Consider the following 23,033-nt stretch of genomic DNA (forward strand, 5'->3'; position numbering starts at 1 on the left):
CCCCTCACACACTGCCTTTCTCCTGATGGTGGTGAGAAGCCAGCGGGGGTTGCACCCACTCTTTTTCCTTGGACCCTGAAAGTGGCGATTGTGTCTTATGAAGCCCATCTGCAGTCCCTAGCCTTTGATGTATGTTTGTGAGATGATTAATTAATGTGAATCAAGTACATTCTCTTTCATAAAGAGCTGGCACAATGCCATGGAGGGATAAACCTTCGGTCCTAGCCCCAACTTTGTGACTAGTTAAGTGAGGCCTAAGGTGGAAACTTGGATATAATGTTTAATTTCTCTGCCTCTTGTTTTCCTTAGCTCTAAAAAGTAATAATACCTCCCTAATTAACTTTAATAGTAATAAAGTTAATTAATAAGGGTAATATTAAAGAGCCTTACAGATTGTTATGGAGATTTCAGGAGAATTTTTAATTATTTACATTCAAAAGTAGTTTGGAAAATGTTAATAGACTAAAAAATGATTCAGACATGCATATACATGTCCTCTTTTTCTTGCTCTTGCCCAATAAGATATACACTTGGCTTTTTTACTCAGCAGGCTCCCTTTTCCTTTTCCTTCACATCCACAGTGCGCCCCCCGCTCCCCGGGGCAGATAGCATCACCCAGTAGAGGCAGAGCGCTGAGGGTGCGTGGATCTGTGCCGGCAGGGCCTGGTTGACTCCAAGGGAGACAGGTAGAGGAGGGAGAGGGAGCAATGGAAGACAGGAGGGCAGCCTCATGGACAGCAGGAGCGAGTTCCATTCATATGTCTACGCGCGCGCGCGCGCGCGCGCGCGCGCGCACACACACAAACACACACACACACACACACACTGCAGAGATGAATGAGAGGGTACCGGCACTTAGCTGCAGAGCATGAGAATATTAGGGACTAGAGAATAGAATGACAAAGGAGAAAGGATAGTCAAGAAATGTTTCTGTGGACTACAAAGTGGTTCCATTTTATTTATTGTCTTTCAGAAGATGCCACTTGTATCAGTCAAGATCCTCCAGAGAAACAAAAATAGTAGGAGACAGACAGCTATTTCAAGGAATTGGCTTCTGTGAAGACTGGCAAGTCAAAAATCTGCAGGGCAGATTGTCAAGCTGGAAACTCTGGGACAGGAGCTGATGCTGTAATTTTGTTTGTTGGTTTTTTTTTAAGAAAAAATATTTTTTGATTCTAGAGAGAGAGGAAGAGAGGGAGAAAGGGAGGGAGCAAAATATCAATCTGAGAGAGAAACATCAACTGATTGCCTTTTGCATGCGCCCCCAGCTGGAGACTGAACCCGCAACCCAGGCATGTGCCCTGACCAGGAATCGACTCCATGACCCTCTGGTTTGCAGGATGACCCCCAACCAGCTGAGCCACACTGGCCAGGGCTGATGATGTAACCTTGAGGCAGAAATTTTTCTTTTTCAGGAAAACCTCAGTTTTCCAATGACACCCTTTCAACTGATTGGGCGAGGCCCACCCACACTATCGAGGATAATTTCCTTTACTTAAAGTCAACTGATTGTAGGTGTGAACCACACTTGCAAAATACTTCCACAGGGACACCTTGGCGAGCAGTGCTTCAATAACTGGGCACTATAGCCCAGCCAAGTTGACACAGAAAACTGACCATCACATCGATACATATATGATCTACTTTACATTTTTGCCCCTGGACTGTTTCTTTGAGACCCTGACCAGAGACTAAACCACACAGTGCAATGAGATCTGTTCCTGAGACAAACATAATGTCTCAAACATACAAACGTAAAAACCAGTGCCACAGCCAGGATTAAGTAGGTGCTGTGCAAAGCATTTTTTATTTTTATTATAACTGTGGGGTAAGGGGAGAAAGAAAATAACTGGACAGGTGGGCTTCCTGGCCCTACCCTTAGAGGATTCCTGGGAAGGCCTCCTCTCTGAGGGTGGGCAAGCTGAAGGGGTCCACCCAGGATAACATGCTGGCCCAAGGAAAGGGCCTGTCGTGAGACTGAGCACCTTCTTGCTTGATGGGCATACGTTCATCCAGTGTAACTTACTTAGTGCCTGCCTCTGTAAACTCCACAGGTGCTGTTCTTCTGTAAATAGAAATGTCTTCTAAGAAGAAAGAAAGGGGCAGGAGGGACCCTGGGTAGCAAGCTTACACAAGCAATGGGACAAAAGGAAAATAGGCAAAAATTTTCTGCGCAGCCTGGTCATCTGAGCCAGTTCTCTCATTAGGTCCATTCTCCAGGGCCCCGAATGCAGGCACTGAAAGCCCTGAGCTCCCAACGCTCCCTTCCCAGGGCTCCTGTGCCCCCGCGCCACCCTCACGCTGAGTCCCCGAGAACCATTTCCTCCCGCGCAAGCCCTGCACCATCGATCACCAGTGGACTATGGAAGCCCTCTTTGACTTTCCGGAGCAGAAGATTCCCTGGACAGAGAAGCGGTCTTCCAGGTACCCCTTCCCAGGTTGCATGCTGCAAACTGATTCCTGAGCATGGAAAATACAAGCCTTGCCAGGCCACACATCACATTTAATGATCCCTGAAAGGAAACATCAGTAAACCTCAGGCAGCGATTTGGAAGTCTGCAGGTACAGCTACAAAAACACAAGGTGAGGCAGGTGACATATAAAGGCTCATTTCACTTGGGCAGCATCTCTGTTTCTTTCTTTCATGGACCATTATGTTCGCCTCTTTGCAGTGAAGTAGAGATGGGTCTTACCTAAACACATTAGGCATTTATAGTTAATCTCGAGCTGTGATGAGCCTTATCAATCGCATATTGGTACCATCTTCATGAGTCTGCTGCCTGTGTTTTCTGAGCAAGGGATTCAACTATAAGCAAAATCCATGCGAGAAATGGCAGCCTTCTCCTATCAGGACTGTTAAATGGTTAATGTAGCTGTGAACATCAGAAGGAAGAATTCTTGTCAACTTCCCTCGTCTTTCATTTCATTTCTTCTCTGTCTTCCCCTGCCTGCAGAGCTAGGATGGGGCGCTGAAACCCAGTTCTCACCTCTGCCACCCCCAGCGACCGCCCCCTCTCAGCTTGAACTAGGCTCCAGTCGCCAAAGCCAATCAAACTAAGAGACCAAGTGTTATCAACTGCCACAACCCTCTCTTTATATTATGACAATGGCAGATTGAACTTTCAAAAAATGGCCATGGCAATTATTTCTGATATTTTTGTCCCATGGGCTTTTTTCCAGAGCTTTGTCACTCTCTATGAAGAATTAGGGTCTACTTCCGCATCCCTCAAGCCTTATTAGGACTTTGTGACAACCTCAATGACTAGAACGCAGTCTAAGAAACGCTATATGACTTTTGAGGCTAGGTCATCGAAAGCAATATGGCTTCTGCTTGGCTCTCTCTTTCTCAAGATGCCAGCCCACAGAAGCCAGCCACCATGCCGTCATGAAGCCCAGGCCACATGGAGAGGCCGCGTGCTCCAGCTGATAGTCCTGGCTCAGGCCCCCGCCTCCAGCCAGCATCACAGCCAGGCCGATGAGTGGGAGAGACACTGTGATGCCTGCTTACGCTGCGTGAAGCAGGGATGAGCTGCCACAGCTGAGCCCTGCCCAGATCACAGATGGGTGAGCAAAACGAACATTGTCTTGTTCCAGTACTATAGGGTCATTTTGTTGTGACGGCCATAGTAACTGGAACCATTTCTCTTCTAGATCCGGAATCCAGGAGCCTGGGAAGACTACTCGACTCCCTCGTCACTGAGTCGTCTCCTCCAGGCCAATCCCAGCCCTGGTTCCCTGCGGATGCCTCCCCACACTGGCTTAGCCTAAAAGGCTGAGCCCCACCCTGGCTGGTGAGGCTCAGCTGGTTGTAGTGTCATCCCATAGACATAAAGTTCACGGGTTCAATTCCGGTCAGGGCACACACCTAAATTGCAGGTTCAATTCCCAGTCAGGGCACGTATGGGAGGCAATCAATTGATGTTTCTCTCTCTCTAAAAATAATAAACATATTTTTAAAAATAAAAACAAAATAAAATGTATTATTAAAAAATGAAAATAAAATAAATAAAAGGCTGGGCCCCTGTGTACTTTCATCCTCCTCACTTCTAACCATTGACCCTGCCCACGAGCTCAGGCTCCCTCAGGACTGGCTGGCATTTGGCCCTGGACTCTGCCTGGTGCCCAGGAGCTGAGTTTCCCCACTTTGTTCTGCCCTGTCTCTGCCTTAAACTGTAACCCTCTGTGCAGTCCATCCCTGTCACCCTCATTCACCGCCCCCCCCCTTCACATTACAGATGACGGCAGCCAGGGAGCTTGATTACTGACTGACCCTGGCCAGCCTGGCTTGATCAGAGGCTCTGGGGACAACTGTTACCTGAGCCAGGACCAGGCATGTCACACCCAAGAATGTTTCTTGCCAGGTGGCAATATCTCAGGCACGGACTTTGCAGAGGGGCCAACCTCCCAGGTCATGGGGACATTGTCGCACCAGGTCCCCACGGACTCAATCCTCCTATCCATCCCCAGCAGATTGGCTCACACAGATCACCCTTCAATAACCACTAGAATATTACAAGAGGGTGATTTGGGATAAATGTGGGTAAACAAGTTCTGTTACACAAGGAGTTCTGAGCAAAACAAAAGTTCTTAGGAGGGACAGAAGTTTGAAATTATTACCTAATCTTCCCATTCTGAAGTAGGATTTGGAGGTCTCTTTATATTTAGCAAAATGAGCACAAATATAGTCTCTTAGCTGCTGGTAGCAAGTTCATTTCCAGAAGGAAAACTACAGTTTTGTTGGAAAAATTCCCTCATTTCATGCAGGCAATTTCCACAGGCATGGTTATTGGCTGATGTCGAGGTTTCAGAGAAGGAAAAACACATACTTTTTCTTTAAAAAAAAAAAAAGATTTTATTTATTTATTTTTAGAGAGAGGGGAAGGGAGAGAGAAAGAGAGGGATAAAAATCTCAGTGTGTGCGAGAGACATGTGTTGGCTGCCTCTCACAGACCCCCAACTGGGGACCTGGCCCGCAACCCAGGCATGTGCCCTGGCCAGGATTCAAACCTGTGGCCATTTGGTTCGCAGGCCGGCGCTTAATCCACTGAGCTACACTAGCCAAGGCAAAGGCGTACTCTTTCCAAGACAAGGACAGATATTTTGCTCCGGGGGAAGAAAGGCGAAAGAAAGATGGGTTGGGACCTGGTTAGAGAGAGAATGTTAAATGTACTACCATGTGGTCCCTCCCCATGAACTCCACGGCTACAGGAAGGTCCCCCCAAACCTGCTACGCACCGGGCAAGAGCGAAGGCGCTATGGAAAGTGGTGAGGATGCCGGGTTTGCATCAGGGCTGTGTGAGGCGAAGGCCAGTGGGGACACCAGAGCTGCCAGCAGAGGTGAGTGTAGCCTTAAGGAAATAGCAGCAGGAGTCGGGGACCACCTGAGGGCATGGAGTTGGAAACTCAGAGAGGCCCTGCTGAAGCTGTGCAGGCTCCAGCGAAGCCCCGGGCTAGATGAGGATTGCAGGCACCCCGGGGCATTTATACTTTCATCCTTCCCCAGCCACACAATGGGAGAACAGCCTGTGGTCACTGTGAAATATTTAGACAGTTCAAAAAAATATAAAGAACCAAGTGAAGAGTCATATTTTGGTGCATATCTTAGAAACATACATAAAATGCTTCCCCCCCCCAAAAAAAATAAGATCAAAATAAATATGTTCTCTTGTCATCCCTTTTCCCAACTATTATATAATGTTAATAACAATATACGATCATTTCATTTATTTGTTCCTCTTTATCTGGAATAGTCAAATATTATTGTGGTTTATGAAGAATTCTGAAAAGATTCACCTTTTTTTTTTTTAAATCCTCACTTAAGAACATGCTCATTAATTTTAAAGAGAGAGGAAAGGAGGGAGAAAGAGAGGGAAAGAAACACCAATGTGAGAGAGAAGGAACTGGCAACCTAATCATGTGCTCTGATCAGGAATTGAATTCAAGATGTTTCAGTTTGCAGGACAACGTCCAACCAACTGAGCCACACCGGCCAGGATGCACCTGGTTTTTTGAAAAGGATTATTTTTGGATAGTGAAGTAAATGCTTCCATGTGTCACGTATTAAGTTTTTTGTCACTGACAAACCACCAACCTCTAGGAAAGTTCTCTGGAATTTGCACTTGGAGCTAGTAGTTTTGTAAACAAGTTTTCAACTATTGTTCATCACGGTCATCGTAAGTATAAAAAGAATTGGAAAATAGCAGTGCTTTCCTCAATGTGGGGAGCTTTGTAAAAAGCACTGATACAAATAAAATGCTTGATATGTATACAGTAAATGTATTAAAAAATAGAAATCAACATCTAAAACAGCAAACATTAATTTGGTTATTTTTGAGGAGGAGGATGGGGTACGATGATGAACAGGGGACTTTAGTTTTTTCCTGTACATACTTTACTATTGTCTGAAAAGAACATTTTATAATTTTAAAGCTTAAAACCAACCAGCTGCATTAGCATAAAAGGGTTGTCAGGTGGAGAACCCAAGTTTTGTTTGACAACCGAGACACTTTCTTCCATGAACAATTTGGGTGGGAACTGAATTGTTCAACATGGGAAATGTTCTAGCACCGAGGTTTGACTGTAAAACTCTTGATTTTTGACCTTGAGGTGAAGAGATGAAAGGAAATGCCCTGCTGGGCCTGTTTCTCGATGTTGGGGACAGTGACTGAGAAGTTCCCTTGGGCTCCTCCCTGTCTCATGCCAGGCGAGCAGGACACCGTCGGCCCAGGCAATCCTGAGATGACTGATGAATAGCAAATCCAGGCTGCTCCAGGCAGCCTCCTAACTGTCTAAGAAAGTGTGATAACCAAATGATATTTCTTTCTTTTGAACATGAGGATAAAGCTTTTTTTGAACAAAACTTTTAAACCATCCCATCATCAGTAGGTATATACCCTCCATTGTTTCTCCAGAAATGGGGATAATTTTCCACAGAGTTGCTGATGAGTACTCGCTAGGCTTCTCTGACAGCCACAGGCTTGGTTTTACAAGACAGCTGGCTAGTGTTAGGCGCAACTGGCCATACTAGAGTAGAATGGAATTTGAACCTGTGATCCAGACTCAGTAACCACAGAAACTGGTCATTTTAAAATGGGTTCCATCAACCTTGTGGACAAATTATGGCACCAGAATACAACACATCATAATCATAAACTTAATTTGCTAAATAAAGGCAAGTCGTTTTCTTTCTCATTTATTTGTTCCCGTTAACATGCACTGAGCTCCCTCTTAGGCCAGAACGTTTTCTCTGTAGTCACGTGAACTGAGCCTACTCCATATGTAACTCAAGTCGTTGCTACTGAGAGGGACAATTATGCCGTGTGCCAAAAACCAAATTCCCAAAGCAGGCCAGAAGTGACAGCATCAGAAATTAAAAGTTGACCTGAACCTCTCTTTTCATGCTAGCTGGAATTGACCCAAAGAGAATTCAGGCCTCAAAGGCAGGCTGAGACGGAGTGAGAAAGTATAAACTGCCATGAAATGCAAGAAAAACACACTTTCCCCTAGATGAGCCAGCAGTAGCTCAGGCTGGAGGAGTGAGGGGAGAACTGCCCTCTCAGATTTCTCGTCCCCTGTCACTGGCCTGTGGCCTGGCAGCTGGGAGCTCCCTTCCGCAGGAATTCGGTGGGATTGCCCTGGTGGACAGGCAGCGTTTCGTCATGAAGGTCTCTCTGAGTTGGCACTGCTCTGAGGCAAGGCTATGCCATAATAGCTTTAACACTGGCATGCACACAACCTTGTGAGTATGGCAGAAAGTCTGAATACTTCCAAAGAAATATTTTGCAGGTATCCCCAATCCTTTCATTTCTTTTCTCCCTTGAAACGGGAGGTGGGGGTTCTTGATCACATAGTGCATTCTCTTTAAAAACACTAATCCCACGCTAAGCATTTCTTGCTGTCTTTCTACAGAGTGATTGAATTATGAAGAATAACATTGCAATTGCATTACTAATTTCGTCATCTCATCTTACAAAGGTCTGGCTCTCCAAAGTAGCCTTGAAATTTAAGTGCCTCCCAAGTGTCCGTTTCTGTTAAGTGCCAAAGACAGATTCTACCTCTGGTGGCTTGTTGCTGGGGTAGCAGTTCTACGCATAAATGTGCACCAGAAACACCTGGATACTTTGTAAATGTGTAATTTCCTGACCCTGTCCCCAGAAATTGTGATTCACAATAGGTTTGGGGTAGGGGTCTTGGGCTTCTACAATTTTTAAAAAGCATCCCAGATGATTCTGATGCAGGTGGTCTGAGGCCCACATTGCTGTTCCAATGATTAAAGTCCCTTGGTGGCCTCCTACTTCCCTAGACTAGAAATTGTCACCAGGTAGCATTTGACATTTCCCCTTCATTTTCCTTTTCAATATTGACTATTTCCCCAGTGCATATAATGACTCTATTAAAACTCAATTTTTACTTTTCCCTGGTCCCATGAGGCCCAGATTTGAGCTAGAAATAAGTTTGGAGGTGCAAGATTTTCGACCAGTTGATGTTTAAATCAGAATCTAATTTTGATGCAAGGTATAATGTTCCTTTGCTCAGAGCAGCTGAGGGATTCTAAGCTGAGAAATATTCATGTGAATGGGAAAAAATAAACTTCATTGTGGAAGAAGTGAATCATGTGGGTTTTGTTTTTTTTCTGAAATGTCACCCTCTATTTCATTAAAGCATAGTTTTAATGATGAAGGGGCGGGAGGGGGCAAGGTATGAGTCCTGTTTAGCTAAACTGTAATCGCTGGGAGCCTCACGCTGGGACATTTCACGCGCCCAGCCCCCAGGCACCCCTCAGCTCCTGAGAATAACCGGGTGGGCAGAGCGCACACCTTGCAGACTGGCAAGGTCGCCACGTCCTGATTCCAGGTCTCATAGCTAAAGAATTTACTGTCTTACCTCTGGGTAAACATTTTTTACTTCTATTGATATTGTGACCTTGCGCAAGCCCTCTGCTCTCCCTAGACTTCCTTGGCATAAACAGAGAATTGAGATGCGCGAAGCGGAGTCGCAAAGATTACTTCACATCGGTCCCTGGGCTTCTTCAAGGTGGCAGCTAAGGTTAGGACAGAGGTACTACTCCTGAACGAGAGTGAATTAAGTGAAAAAAAAGGATGACATCCCCTCCCCTCTGATACTGAGGGGCCCGGCCACAAGGCGAATGAGAATTAAGAAAATGGATGGATGTAGATGGCTCTTGGGATTTTTGCCTCCCTTTCTCCTTCTGGTAGTAGAACTCCTCTTCTCTGTGGGAAACGCTTTACCCGTGTCTGGGATTGAGTTGCCCCTGCCACCCACCGCAAGCAGAGCACTCTGCCCCTTTCGCTTTCCCCACCCCGGGCCCGGAGTGCTTGGCTCAGGGAGAGGCGTAGGAGCCAATGAGCCACCTCCCTGTTCCTTTTCTGCCAAAGCTAAAGAAAACTGTTCCCACTGGGATTGCTAAACCAGGGGGAAGGGATTGTTGGGCTGTGGGATGCCATCATTATCGTCATAGTGAAAGAGCCTTTCTGAGAGAGGGAGGGATGCACGGAGCCCTAGCGCGTTCATTATATGAGCCCTGCACGCAGCCAAGTCTGATTTTTACGTGAGTCAATGAAACTCTTTTCCTGCCTTGTTTTCTCTTAGGTTAGTTGAGGGGTGGCTTTCTGTCACTTGTAAGCCAAAGAGCCGTGACGGCTACAAATCATACATTTATCCTTCAGATTTATGGCATCGTGCCCCACCCAGAGCCTCTTCCAGCTAGTGCACCCGTTCCCCTAGCTGCCATAAGTGCTGTGCCAATGACTTATACCTATGCTCTGCGTTGTTGACAATCTACCTTCACCCTAGGATACTTAGGAAGCCGCCACCCACCCAGGGGTCAGCTGCTGGCTAACTGATGCAGTCCTGCCTCAAGGAGGGACAACTCTGCAGAGCAACCTATGACCCAGACTTGACCCATGGATCAGCCAAGGCTAGACTTGAGCTGAGGCTGCTTCTTTGCTCAGCTGATTTTCTTCCTTAACCTGCTGTGTTTAAGTGCCGTGCAAGACTTTTCCTGAAGGGCCCAAGAGGTCCCAGGCCCTTGAATCCCCGTCTCAGCCTCTGCTTTTAGGGAAAATACCCTAAGACACGTTGTAGTTTCTTTAAAAATTAGTTTATATTTTAATCAAAGATATATATATTCCATAGTTAAAAGTAAAACGGTATGAAAAGACCTTTGCTGGTGAACAGCAGTCCCTTGCACAAACGTTTCCCACCCCAGTTTCAGAGAAACAATTATTCTCGATTCTTCTAATACCCTCAATCATTATTTCAATGTTCTAAATAATATGCATATCCTGTTATTTCCATTTTAAATATTATTTATTGACTTTCCACAGTGAGAGAGAATTTAGCCCACTTAAACCACCTCTGTTTTCATTCTCCCATGACGCGCTATCATAGTATATCAAACTCCTAGTTAAATCAATAGTCATTTTTTATATTACTGTGACTACTATGTCCTATACCCATATTTCATCAAACCTAAGATGTCATCAATTGTAAAACATATGATTATTTTATATACCGCTACAAAGAAACAATGTTGCCAGTTAGGCATGACATACCATCAGTTATATGGTGCATCTGCATCTTAGAAATAACATGTGGTGAAAACAATATTTTGTCAGTTCACCTTCCCTCCACACACTAGAGAGTCAGGTCCATAAAAACAAGACCTTGGTCTGTTTCATCCGCTGCTGCAGGCACAGTGGCTGGCGCATCGTAGGTGTCCAATGAAGAAATGTTGAATGAATATGCAGATAATGTCTATTATTGACTTAGCAGTTGACCATAACACAAGCTGATTTCTGTGCAGGCCATCTGCCCACTCATCATATTCTCATATGCTCAAACGTACCATTCCCGTTTTCTCTCTGGAAATTACCTCCAGAAGCTCTCTGTCGTCTTGTGCCAAACTCTTTGTATTTTCCCCTGGAAATGCCCCTTTACTGCTCCTTTGTGTGTGTCCTCCTTTTTCCTTGATTCCATGTTTCCCCTTTTTCAGGGTTGCTATCCTGCTCTTATGGAGCACGCACTCCATCATCTTCCTGGAAAAGGTCTTCTCTTTCTTTTTCCAAACACAGTCACATTCTGAGGCATTGAGGGTCGGGGCTTTGATACATGAATCTGGGGTTGGGGGACCTGATTCAGCCCATCACAGGGGCACCATCGGGGACATATACCCTTTTTTTTTTTTTTTTGCCGCAGTGTCGCTCGCGGTTAAAAAGGCCGCCAAGGTTGGGGAACAGTCGGCCCCAGTTATGCGCGAGCACCTGCTCTGGCGCTGCAGCCTGACCCCCGGCGCCACGCGCAGGCGCAGCGGGGGTTCAAAGGCAGCGCGTGACATATACCCTTTCTTAGTGTCTGTGGCCAGGGGAAAAGAACACTGCGGGGTCTGCCCGGGAGATTAAGTGCTTCGGCCCAGCCGCGACACACGTCACTTTCATTCACAGCCCATCGATCAGAACAGACCACACAGCCCAGCCCCATGGCAGTGGGGCCGTGACGTGTGGGCTTCCACAGGCCTGACGCGCCCTGGTAATGCCTGCCACGATTACTTACCAAACATCTTCCTTGCAGCAGCCTCACATTCAGCTAGTCTGAAACTGAACAAGGCTTCTCCTACTGGAGCCTGAACTGAGTCCGTTCCCCGCCCCCCCCCCCCCCCCCCCGCGCCCCGAGATGGAAACCACCATCCGTCTGGTTGCCCAGCCCTGAAACCCGGTGGCCATCGTCCCTGCTTCTCTCTAAATACAACTGGTCATAAAGCCTTTCTGATTCTGTTGTCTTCACACATTTTGGTTTGGTTTTCCTTCTTCATCTCTAACACCGCCTTAATTTCAGCCCGCCTTGCTTCTCTGCTGGAGTGTTACAAGAGGCTTCTTTTAAACTAAGAGGAATGGTTACCAGAGTCTGGGGCGTGGAATAAGTGGAGGGGTGTTGGTCAAAGGGTGCAAACTTCTAGCTATAAGGTGAAAAAAGCCTGGGGATCTAATGCACAGCATGGTGATTATATATAATATGGTATTATTAACTATAAGAGAGTAGAGTTTAAATGTTCCCACCACAAAGGAGGTTATTACATGACATGATGGAGGTGTTAACTAAACCACAGTGGTAATCATTTTGCAATATACACATATATAAAATCAACACGTTGCTCACTTTAAACCTACCCAACATTATATGTCAATTATATTTCCATAAAGTTCTGGGGGGAAAAAAGAGCCTTCTTTTTATCCCTCCAGGCTTTATGCATCAGCCCACTCTCTGCACAGCTGCCAGAAGTTACCCACTAAAATTCCAATAGTGAAATGTCACTCCTGTGCTTCTGATGGCCCACTGCCACTAGGCTGCCGTTCAAGCTTCTTGGGGTAGTAGGGATGTTAGGTACAGCTGTCATTTGCTCCATGAGTTAGAGAACCCGGTCCTCTACTCTGAACCTTCCAGGAGTTCTCCTTTCAGCAGAGTTAATAGCTACCCATCCTTCTGGGAACCCACAGGAACTGACACCGTCTGCCCCGCACACACCCTCCTCTCAGCCCTCACCTACCCATTGGTTCCTCGCTCACCAGATCCTGACGAGTGTTCAGCTACTGCTCGCCTCCCTGAAACAGGACCTTGCATTGGCTGGACTGTCTACCTAGAACACTCTCTCCCCAGCTGGCGATGACAAACACCCTCATTTCCTTCAAATCTATGCTCAAAAAAATTTACCTTCTCTGCTCTCCTCACTCCTACTCCCTTGTGCCCTGTTTTTATTTTATCTTCCTCCTATGACTTCCCGTCATTCAATTTATCTTTTACTTTATACTTGTTATTATGTATTTTCTCTCTCCATAAGGTAGAGAACATTTGTCCATTTTGTTCACTGATGTATCCCAACATAGAAGAAGGCATGGTGCATAGTGGGTGCTGAGTGAATACACAGAGGATTGAAAGAATGAACCTCAGTTCTGCTATCTTGCATAGGACCTTGAAATTATCAATGAACGTATCTGCTGCTCCTGCTAAAATGTAGATTTATTTCTATAACCCCGGTATCATGCATATATATATATATATATATATATATATATATATATGCTCAACATATATTTGGTGACTACAAAAGAAAAAAAAAAGACCAGAATAAACCAATTACTCTATCCATAAGGACACTGCGGCCCATGGTGGGGTCCAAGTTAGAACCCAGGTCTTCTGTGTCTCTGAATTTCTCCATTATACAACCCCGCTCTACTAAAAATATTTAAAAATGCATGTTATCATCCAACTCTGTTGTAAATTTCTTGAGACAGGGGCAAGGTACCAAGCTGCTTTGAACCTCCACTGGCGTCAAATACAGTGCTAGATAGAAGTACTAATCCAATAAATATTTGTGGTTTGGGTGTTCAATAAAAATATTACTGTTACTGTTGTTTCCATTTTTAATGACAGAAATGATAATAACCTCCCAGCAATCTTCTTTAAATAGGTTCAAGACCCTGAAATACAATTTTAACGGTGTCTTCCATCAGCTTGCTCCCTGGAGAGATGAAATGATTTCATAATGAGATTCCTGCAATGAGTCAAAAACCAGAGGGAATGAGTGCAGGATTTTGCCGCGGGAGACACAGAGGCGTCACTGTGTTTGGGAGCCCATTTTTATTCTTCTACTCAGAGCCAGCCCTGCGCTATGGGGAGACGGCCAGCAGTATGAGTCCCCAGTGCTGAGCACACACGCCCTTTCTCGGGCATCGCCCCTTCAGGTCTGGTTTCGCTGTGACGGAGGACTGAGAGGGAACTGATTGTCTTCGCAGGATAAATGGAGCATGCCACCAGCCTATGGTAAATATAGGCACCCCCGAATCCCACATGAAATAACAAATTGATTCATTGCCACCAACTACAACAGGTTATTTTCTCAGTTAGAGGCCGGTGCGAAGACTCTTATTTCAAGCTTCTGGTGATAATGTATTTGACTTGCTTGATTTTAAAATACAGGTTAACGCCATCTGGTGTTTTCAAGCTTCGGTGATGAAAGTGTTAGTTCAATAGAACGTGGGCCAGAGCTGGCCAAACAAATAATTAAATGGGTGGGGGTAAGGTTTCATCATTTCCCTCTATGCAACTAGTGTATCTGTAGGAAAAGGAATGAGAAAATAGGGAGAATTCGCCTGGATTGGAAGGATGCTTGATGCACCTTGCCCATTCTTGCTATGTTACTCCATCCCTCCCCATCTAGGGTCAATCCAGAAAGGCGTCCCAATGACAAACTTGCAGAATGTTGTCCTATATATTCCTGTTCCTGAGCTGGAATGTCTAAGTGTCTTCTTTACCCTGTAAGACCCTCTGAGATAAATAAATGAATACCCTATTTGCCCCTCTGGAGCAAGAGTTACCTGCGGGAGTAGGGCAGCTGCTGATGCAAAGTTCTACCCCCCCAGAAAGTCCTTTCCAGTAGGTCTGGAGCAGGGCTCAGGAGTCTGCATTTTTAACCCAGTGATTCAACAGGACATATGTAAAGTCAGGAATTCTGGGATAAACTTACTTCTAAATAGCATGTTAGTTACTAAATGGGTTTTGGTACCAGTTCCAATGTGAGTGGGGGGACTTCCCCACACCACCAAGAAATGCTCTGGGCACTTCAACTCAGAGTTCTCCTGTGACTCTGCAGCATCATTTCTGACTGTGTCTAACGTCTCAAGCCCCTGGGCTGCCAGGGTGATGAGGTTGGCTGCCTCTGTGTGGGCAGCATCCGCTCTCACTCTCAGTGCTGCCCCCTTGAGGTCACCTCGGCATGTCATTGCAGTCTCCCCATCCCCCAGGAGAGCATGACAAACCAACCAACCTAAAATAACTCAAACTCCAAAAGCAATGGCAAGTTGCATGAATTTTGACAGATTTTGTGATAAAACAGAGCAGAAGGATACATTTTATGAAGATGTTGTCCAGTTTTCTCTCAGCCAGCCCTTCCCGCCACTGCCGACTCTCCAGCTATTTGGAGTTCAGCATTGCCTGCTCCCCAGTTCCATTTTCCATGGAACAATTGCAGGGGTGTCCAAGCAGCCTAGGAGGGCTGGGAATGTGGCCCAACACAAAACTGTAAAAATACTTGAAACATTATGAGATTTTTTGTGTGATTACGTGTCACAATGTATTTGATGTGTGTCCCAGGACAGCTCTTCTTTTTCCAGTGTGGCCCAGAGACGCCAAAAGTCTGGACACCCCTGGCAGAGTCTGGCTTCTTCCGTTTGCATCCTCCCAAAGAACTTCGCTGGCATCCATCTTTCTTAGAAGAGCGGGAGACTGAACTGACATTCCCCCCCCCCCCTTTCACATAAGGTAGAGAGGGTTAAGTGCTGAGATACTGGGTACTTAGGCACTGAATGCCATGTGGTTCAGCTCTGGTCAGGGCCATGTTCTAGTCAGGGCCTCTGGATCCAGCGATACGATACCGGCTGGGAGTTAGGACATGTGGAGGAAGTCTCTTCACCCCTTTCTCATGAATAAGGTGGGGTTCTTAACGCTTCCCTTACCTCCTCTTGCCAGGTGAGATTGTAGATGAGCAAGCAGTAGCAAGAGTAATTAACAGACCCTGTGAATTTGCATCATCTGGCTGAGATCCCGTGAAATTCCCTCCCCAGTCTTACAAATTTGAGTGGCTTCTACCCGTATTGGGATGCAGCCTCCAAACACCTGAGCTGCCTCGGGTTATCAGCATTTGCATGTCAGTCCAGTGCAGCGATTGCTTTTCTACCCCTTTGTCCCGCTTTTCTTATTGCTAAGAAAAACACTGTATTGAAACTCAAAACCATCCCTTTTCTATTCCTGGTATTATTTCTCTTTACTGAGAGTGTATTTCTAAAGGGTTTAAAGGAAAACGCAGTGAATCATAGTCACAATGGTAAATTGAATTACATTCTTGTGGAATGAGGATGGCTGTCTGATAAAAAAAAGTATAATAATGCATGCTATATCTTTTATTATTTTTAGTAAAAGTGTTTCTTACAGGAGATTCCACCAAAGGATTTTTCTATCAACTTGACACCCGATTTAGCCACGCAGACATAAATAAATAGGCAGAAGCCAGGGCAGGGGGCGGGGGTGGATTGAAAGTCCAATTGGATTTGGAAGACCTTGTTTTTCTTCTTTTTCTCTTTCTGTTTTGCTCTGATTCATCATGGTGATGGTGGGAAGGAGAGATGATCTTCCATCTGGGCATCTGCTGCCACTAAGAGATCACAAAACAATGGTGGGTGAAATTCTCCTTGATGCCAAATTCTTTCACAGAGCCTTTTAGAGGAAATTGGTCTCCTTCATTTCATTTTTCAGAAAACTCATCTCAAAAATTTTAGCTCTTAGCGCTGCCTTAACCATACCCCTCAATCTCCTGGGATTGGGTCTGAGTTCTGACTTTCAGAAATCACTTTTTAGCCTTCACTTTCATACTTGAGGGACCTGTTGATTGCACACGTGCCAGCACACGAATCCATCTGTCATGATGGCATGGTGCCTTGCTGCGGGATGAGATGCCAATATCCACCAGCCCCAGTGCCAGCCAAAGTGGCATTTGCAACAATGCCCGGCATGACACAATAAACTGTATACCATTCAGCAAGAAGGTCTTCCCAGGGAAGGTACTCGCTGCCAAAGGAGGAACATGTTTCTCATTACGGCAAGTCACGCATGGTCCATTTCATTCCCCTGTCCCATGGGTGATATTGGCTCTGTCTGCACAGAGCTTCTGTGATGGAGAGCAGCTTCTCCGTTCTGACGGAGCACACCGTGGGAAGGAGAGTTAGTAATCATCAGAACGCCCACAGGTTGATCAACGGTCCCGACGTGCCAGGAACTGAGGGGGTTTCCTGAGATGCTGGACTTTCAGCATCTTAAGCAAACTGGGATGAGCAGGTCTCCCGACCTGTGTACCCATCATCAGCCCCACCAGGCTACTTCCTCCTGGTCCTGTGCCTCCATCCAAGCTTGTTTCCATTTGTACTTTTATGGTAGGCATCCTCCAGGTGGCCCCGATGAGCCCCACCTCCCAGTTTTCACACCTTTGTTAGTCACTTCCAACTGATTGTGCAGTGAATGTAGTCACTCACTTCTAATGAGAACTGGGCAGGAATAAAAGGATTTCAGTGCTGAGGTTATTTTAGGGAAAGGAACATGGCTTCCATCTTGAGTCCTCCCTCATCCTCTTCTCCACCTCCTCCTTCTCCCTCTGAGGATAATCAGCTGCCGGGCTTCAAACAGCCTGAGAGATGCTGTCTCACAGAATGATGTCTCCGCCACCAGGCAGCAAGGACCTGAGACCTGCCAACAGTCATCTGAGCGAGCCTCTGTCCCTGTGGGCACCTTCACTGTAGCCTTGTGACAGACCTGTGCCAGGTGCTCGGCTAAGTTGTGCTGGGACTCCTGACACACAGACACTGAGACAAAAAGCGTTTGTTGTTTTAAGCCACTGAGTTTTGGGATATCTTGTTACATGGAAATTGGTAACAAATACAACTTCAAACTATGAAGAAGGTAGACCCGGTTTAGAAACACACTGGACTCAGAATGTCACAATGTTTAGAATTTACAGGGACTCCAGAGCTCAAATGTTCTGGCCAATTCATTAGGAAGATGGAGAGCCGGAGCCCAAAGGAGGGCAAGGGCATCGTTACAGAGCGAGGGCATTGTCGCGGGCAGCTAGACTCAGGCCGGCTCTGGTGCTGGTTCTGTTCAGCGCCGCCGCCCAGCTTGGCCACGCCCCGTGCCCAGAATCCTGGGACACGGGATCCTCCTGATCTGGTTCAGGAAGAAGAGGCTGCCTGGCAATGACCATCACCCTCTCCATCCTCTCTTCCCTGCTGGGAGTCTCTGTAGCTCCTGGTAGCTGGCTGCATGCTGCTTTCCAAGGCTTCCTAGGTGAAGGGGATGTGAACCCCGTCCCCCTGTTTGGGTCCTTTTAAAGTTGTCTTGTTTCTCTGAGATTGTAAAGGGAGAGAATTTATCTCCAGCTTTGTTGCAGAGTCAGTAGTATAATAAAATCTTTTATACATGATCTAGAAACATTGCAGATTTTTCCTGGCTCTGACGGTGAGGAAACCTCTTATCCTTTTTAAATCAACTTTCTACAGTGTGAATCAACTATCGTCGCAATTCAATTCGTCAAGTATTCCTAGAGCACCTATGCCAGCATTTGACCTAGAAGGGCTGGAATGGAAAAAGGCAGGAATGGAAACAGTGCATGACCTCAGTATTATCCTCAAGGAGCGTTACTGCACGGAAATAATAATCATAAATACAGTCATAACAACATTTAGCCCTAGGGGCTTATCTATGCTTATCTAAAATGTATTATTTCCTTTATTTAACAATATCTGAAAAAATGATGACTTTTTAAATTTTATTTTTAAATCGTGTTTATTCTATTATAGTTGTCTCAATTTTTCCCCCTTTGCCTTCCTCCACCCATCCTACCCCACCCCCCTCTCCCACAGTGAGTTTCTACTCTGTTGTCCATGTCCATGGGTCATTCATACATGTCCTTTGTTTAGTCCCTTCTTCACACCACTGTCCTCCTGCCCCATCCCCTCTGGTCACTTTCAGTTTGCTCCAAGTTTCCTTGCCTGTGGTTTATTTTGTTGAATAGATTCCACTTATACGTAAGATCATATGGTATTTGTCTTTCACCAACTGGCTTATTTCACTTAGCATAATATTCTCCAGTTCCATCCATGTTGTCACAAAAGGTAGGAGTTCCTTCTTTCTTTCTTTCTTTCTCATGCAGATTGATTTTATTAATTAATTTTTAAATGTCAGGATCCATTATAAAATATTAAAAAATTTAAATCCATTATAATGTCTCAGCAATCATGACACCTACACAGAAATTATCAAGTAAAACAATGAAATAAAATGAGCATGCTAGAAACAAATGTATATATCTGTCCAACAATGTAATATATGATTAAATTGATACTTCACATCAATGGGGAAAATAAAGCTTATTCAACAAATAAAGTGCATGAAACACTATTACTTGAAATAAAACAAATATAGAACCCTATTTCATGAATTATACAAAAAATATTTAGGTGAGTTAAAAATCATATGTAAAATCTAAGGAGTTTTAGGAGAAAACTCAGAATAATATTTTACTTACCCTGAAGTAACATATTCAAACACAGAAGCTATAGAGTAAAATATTGACAATATGACTATAGTAAACATTTAAGACTATACAGTAATATTCATGTAAAAAAAAGTTAAAGGACAAGTAATAGAATAGGAAAGTATTTGCAACACATCTATAGAAGGGTTAATAGGTTTTTTGTTTGTTTTTTGGGGAAAAATTCTACAAACATTTAATGAAAAAAATGGATAAAGATTACCAAAAAGTCATTTAAAGCTTTTTTTAAAATAATAGAAATAGGCAAGAAATATACAAAAAGAGGTTTAGTTTCAACAAATAATAAAGTAACACTTAAAATACATCATTGTCACAATCAGATTAATAAGTATTAAAAATATTGGTAATATCAAGTATTGGTGACTGTGAAAGGAACTGGGTATTCATAGACTCTTTTTTTTTCTTCATCTTCTTAAAGCAGTCTCTTTAACATACTTGCAATGCTGATTTGGTGGAGGTGTATTCTTTTAGCCTTCTTTTGTCTGGAAAATTCCTTATTTCACCTTCCATTTTAATTGAAACCCTTGCTGGGTAGAGCAGTCTTGGTTGCAGGCCTTTGCTTTTCATGACTTGGAATATTCCTTGCCATTCCCTTCTGGCTGGTAGTGTTTCTGTTGAGAAGTCAGCTGCTAGCCGTACAGGGGCTCCCTTATATGTTACTACCTCTTTCTCCCTTGCTGCCTTGAGGACTCTCTCTTTGTCTTTGATATTTGCCATTTTAAATATGACGTGTCTTGGAGTGGGCCTCACTGGGTTCCACCTTGAATGGGACCCTCTGTGCTTCATGGACTTGTGTGACTATTTTTCTCCTCCAATTAGGGAAGTTTTCCATCATTACTTTTTCAAACAGGTTCTCTATCCCTTCCTCCTCTTCTTATCCTTCTGATATCCCTATTATACAGATATTATTACGTTTCAGGCTGTCCTGCATTTCCCTAAACTCCTCTTCATTCTTTTTGAGTCTTTTTTCATTTTCTTGCTCTTCCTGGGAGCTTTTTTTCCTACTTCTCCTCCAGCTCGCTGATTCGTTCCTCTGCTTCATCAAGCCTGCTTTTGATTCCTTCTACTACGTTTTTCAGTTCAGAAGTTGTATTCTTCATTTCCTCTTGTCTCTTATTGATGGTTTCTATGTCCTTTTTCATGCTGATATAGTTGGCAGTAAGTTCCTCGTAGTTTCCCTGCAGTTTTTGGTAATTTTCTCTGAGTTCACTGAGCTCATTGAGCTTCCTTAGAACCATTGTTTGGAACTCAATATCTGATCGTTTACTTGCCTCTCTTTCATTTAGTTCTCTTTCTGGGTTTTATTTGTTCTTTCCCTTTGACTAGGGGGTGTTTCTTTGTCTTCCCATTATCTGTGAGACTCTTCTTTTTTGCTTCTGCTTCTTAAATTGATCCATCTTGATTTCCTGACTTGGTGGTGTGAACTTCTACGGTAGGAGACCACTGTTTTTTTCTTTCTGGATCTGCCTCTGATAATGTCAGATGTTGACCCTGTCTGACCTTAGGCAGTCTGTTCGAGGCTTTCAGGAATCTACTGTCTGTGGCTGTCTCCTTCAGCTGTTCATCTAGTCACTGCGCACTCAGCAGGCCAGCTTAGAGACACCACAGGGTGAGTCAGAGTCCCTCCTTGGGGGTGGGGCTATTGTGTGCTTTCACACTGTTGCCGCTCAGGGGCGTGGTCTGCCTGAGCAAGATGGCTGCTGCCCCACTGGGGATGAGTCAGCATCAGGACCCCACCAGCTACTCTCTCAGTTCTCCCCCCGAAGCCTCCCTCCCCAGTCTCTCCTCAGGCATCTCTAGCCCACTCTGCCCCCGCCTTTGCTGGGAACCAGGGTAAGTGGCTACAAGCAAAAATTTATGCATTGGTCCTTTAAACGGCTCTTTGTGTCTCCAGCTGCCTGTCTCTGGCAGAGAGCAACCCTGATGTTTTTTGTAGCTGGCTGTTATCTGTGTACTTTTTGGGCTCTGGTGCTGTAGGCTGGAGATCCCCGCTTATGGTTTAGACCCAGCTCTTCTCAGGGTGATCCAATTGGCCATTTCAATGTCCTTTTGGTGCTGCCACCCCTGGGTGCCCCGCCCACCTTCTCGAGTCTCTACTGTACTCCTTAACAGCTAGGTTGTGCTAAATTTTATTTTTCTGTCTGGCCGATGTTAAAATGTTCCTCGCTTGCTATTGTTCAGTTGTTCGTTCCAGGTGATTTCTCCACAATTTAGCTATAATTCCAGGTTGGTCTTGGGAGGAGGTCAGTGTGATTTCCACTCACTCCTCTGCCATCTTGATTCTAATCTGAATTTGTTAATTCTAATATGAACTCGTTGTTAATTCTTAGTGCTGGGCACATGGTTGTTATGTTGTTTCAAAAATATATACTATATTTTAATAATATATACATTATAGTGTATATTAAAACATACTATATTTTATAAGATATACATTGTATTTTCTGTATTGTTTTTCCAAATTATAGAATGTGTGTGTCCTGTGTCGCTGAGTCGGCTCTGGCTGTTGGAGACCCCCTGAATGAGTGATGTCCCCGCTGCCCTGTCCCCACCAGCCTTGCACGGCTCCTGCAGGCCCAGGCCTGTATCTTCTCTCATATAATTAATTTATTTCATATTTAGTCTCTTTCTTTTCTTGCTGCCTTCTATTTTTCCCCACATTATTGACTTTTCCAAAGAACCCTGCCTTCTCATGATGTGCCCAAAGTAAGACAGCTTCAGTTTTGTCATTGTTGCCCCCAGTGACGTTTCAGGTTTTGTTTGCTCTGGGACCCACCGGTTCATCTTTCTGCTGGTCCAGAGTTTTTGCAGAGCTGTCCTTCATACCATGCTGCAACCGAATACTTTATTTTTTCAATCATCCTTCTCCATTGTCCAACTTTTACATCTGTACATAGTAATTGGGAATACGAGGGCGTGGATGATCTTGGCTTTGACTTTTAATATTTACTGGGTACTCACTATGCCTGAAGCACTCTAACAAGTACTTTCCATTCAATTTCTCATTGAATTCTTCCAGAAATCCTCCAAGGCAAGTACTCATTTTTCCTTGTTCCAGTTCAGAAAGATTGAGCTACTTAATCAAAGTCACCCAGCTAATACATGGAATCAAAACCTAAATCTGTCTTATTCAAAAACCAGTAATCTCAGTCAACAAACTTCAATTATTACCAATAAGGAGTAACAAGAAGTATGTCTACATAGGAAAATACATACATATATAAAATAAGTTCAGACAACTTCAGTAAGCTGCTGCACTAGATATAAGGTAAACCTAAGGTATTGAGTTAGCAATCAAGAAATTGAGAAATCAACACTAACTAAGCTGAGAAGAGAAGGTTTCTTGAAATAGATTCATTCACCTACAGTTTCTTGAGCACCTGCTATGTCCCATGCGCAAGGACTGGGGGATGAAATGGTAAATAAGACAAGTCACTCTTCCCATGGAGTTCACAGCCTATGGGAGGCATAGGCAATCAATCAATAAGGACATGAAGAAGGTATTTTCACGTTACAACAAATGCTAGGAAGAAAATTAAAGTGAAATGAAAGTACAACAGAGGTGGGGGCTCTTGGGCTGATCGATTTACAAGAGCCAGTTGATTAAAATTTGAAATCCATTTCCCTTTCTGCCTCATTTCTCTGAGAGGAAGGCCCTGCATGATTGGGGGACCCCAAAATATAATCGGTAAGGTTTGTGAGGAAGGGGCAGCATGTGAAAATTGACTCTGTCAGGTGACGTATTAGATTCTTCTACATATACACTACCGTAGAGTAATATTTGGATGTGTTAGCAGTGGGTAGAAAGGGAATAAATAGTAGGATCGTGTGCATGAGAGTAAGAGAAAGCACCCTGAGTGTG

The 23,033-nt window shown here is 44.6% G+C and overlaps 1 non-coding gene across 1 annotated transcript; it reads right to left on the reverse strand.

The window, feature by feature from the left end:
• Positions 1-11,214: 11,214 nt before the first annotated feature.
• On the reverse strand, positions 11,215-11,349 carry LOC129063582 (small nucleolar RNA SNORA76). The gene has a single exon (XR_008528368.1). It is a non-coding gene; the product is annotated as a small nucleolar RNA SNORA76 (small nucleolar RNA).
• Positions 11,350-23,033: the final 11,684 nt, after the last annotated feature.

Source organism: Pteronotus mesoamericanus, unplaced genomic scaffold, assembly GCF_021234165.1.
Source record: "Pteronotus mesoamericanus isolate MK-2021 breed Mesoamerican mustached bat unplaced genomic scaffold, CSHL_Meso_final scaffold_85, whole genome shotgun sequence".
NCBI classification, from domain to species: Eukaryota; Metazoa; Chordata; class Mammalia; order Chiroptera; family Mormoopidae; genus Pteronotus; species Pteronotus mesoamericanus.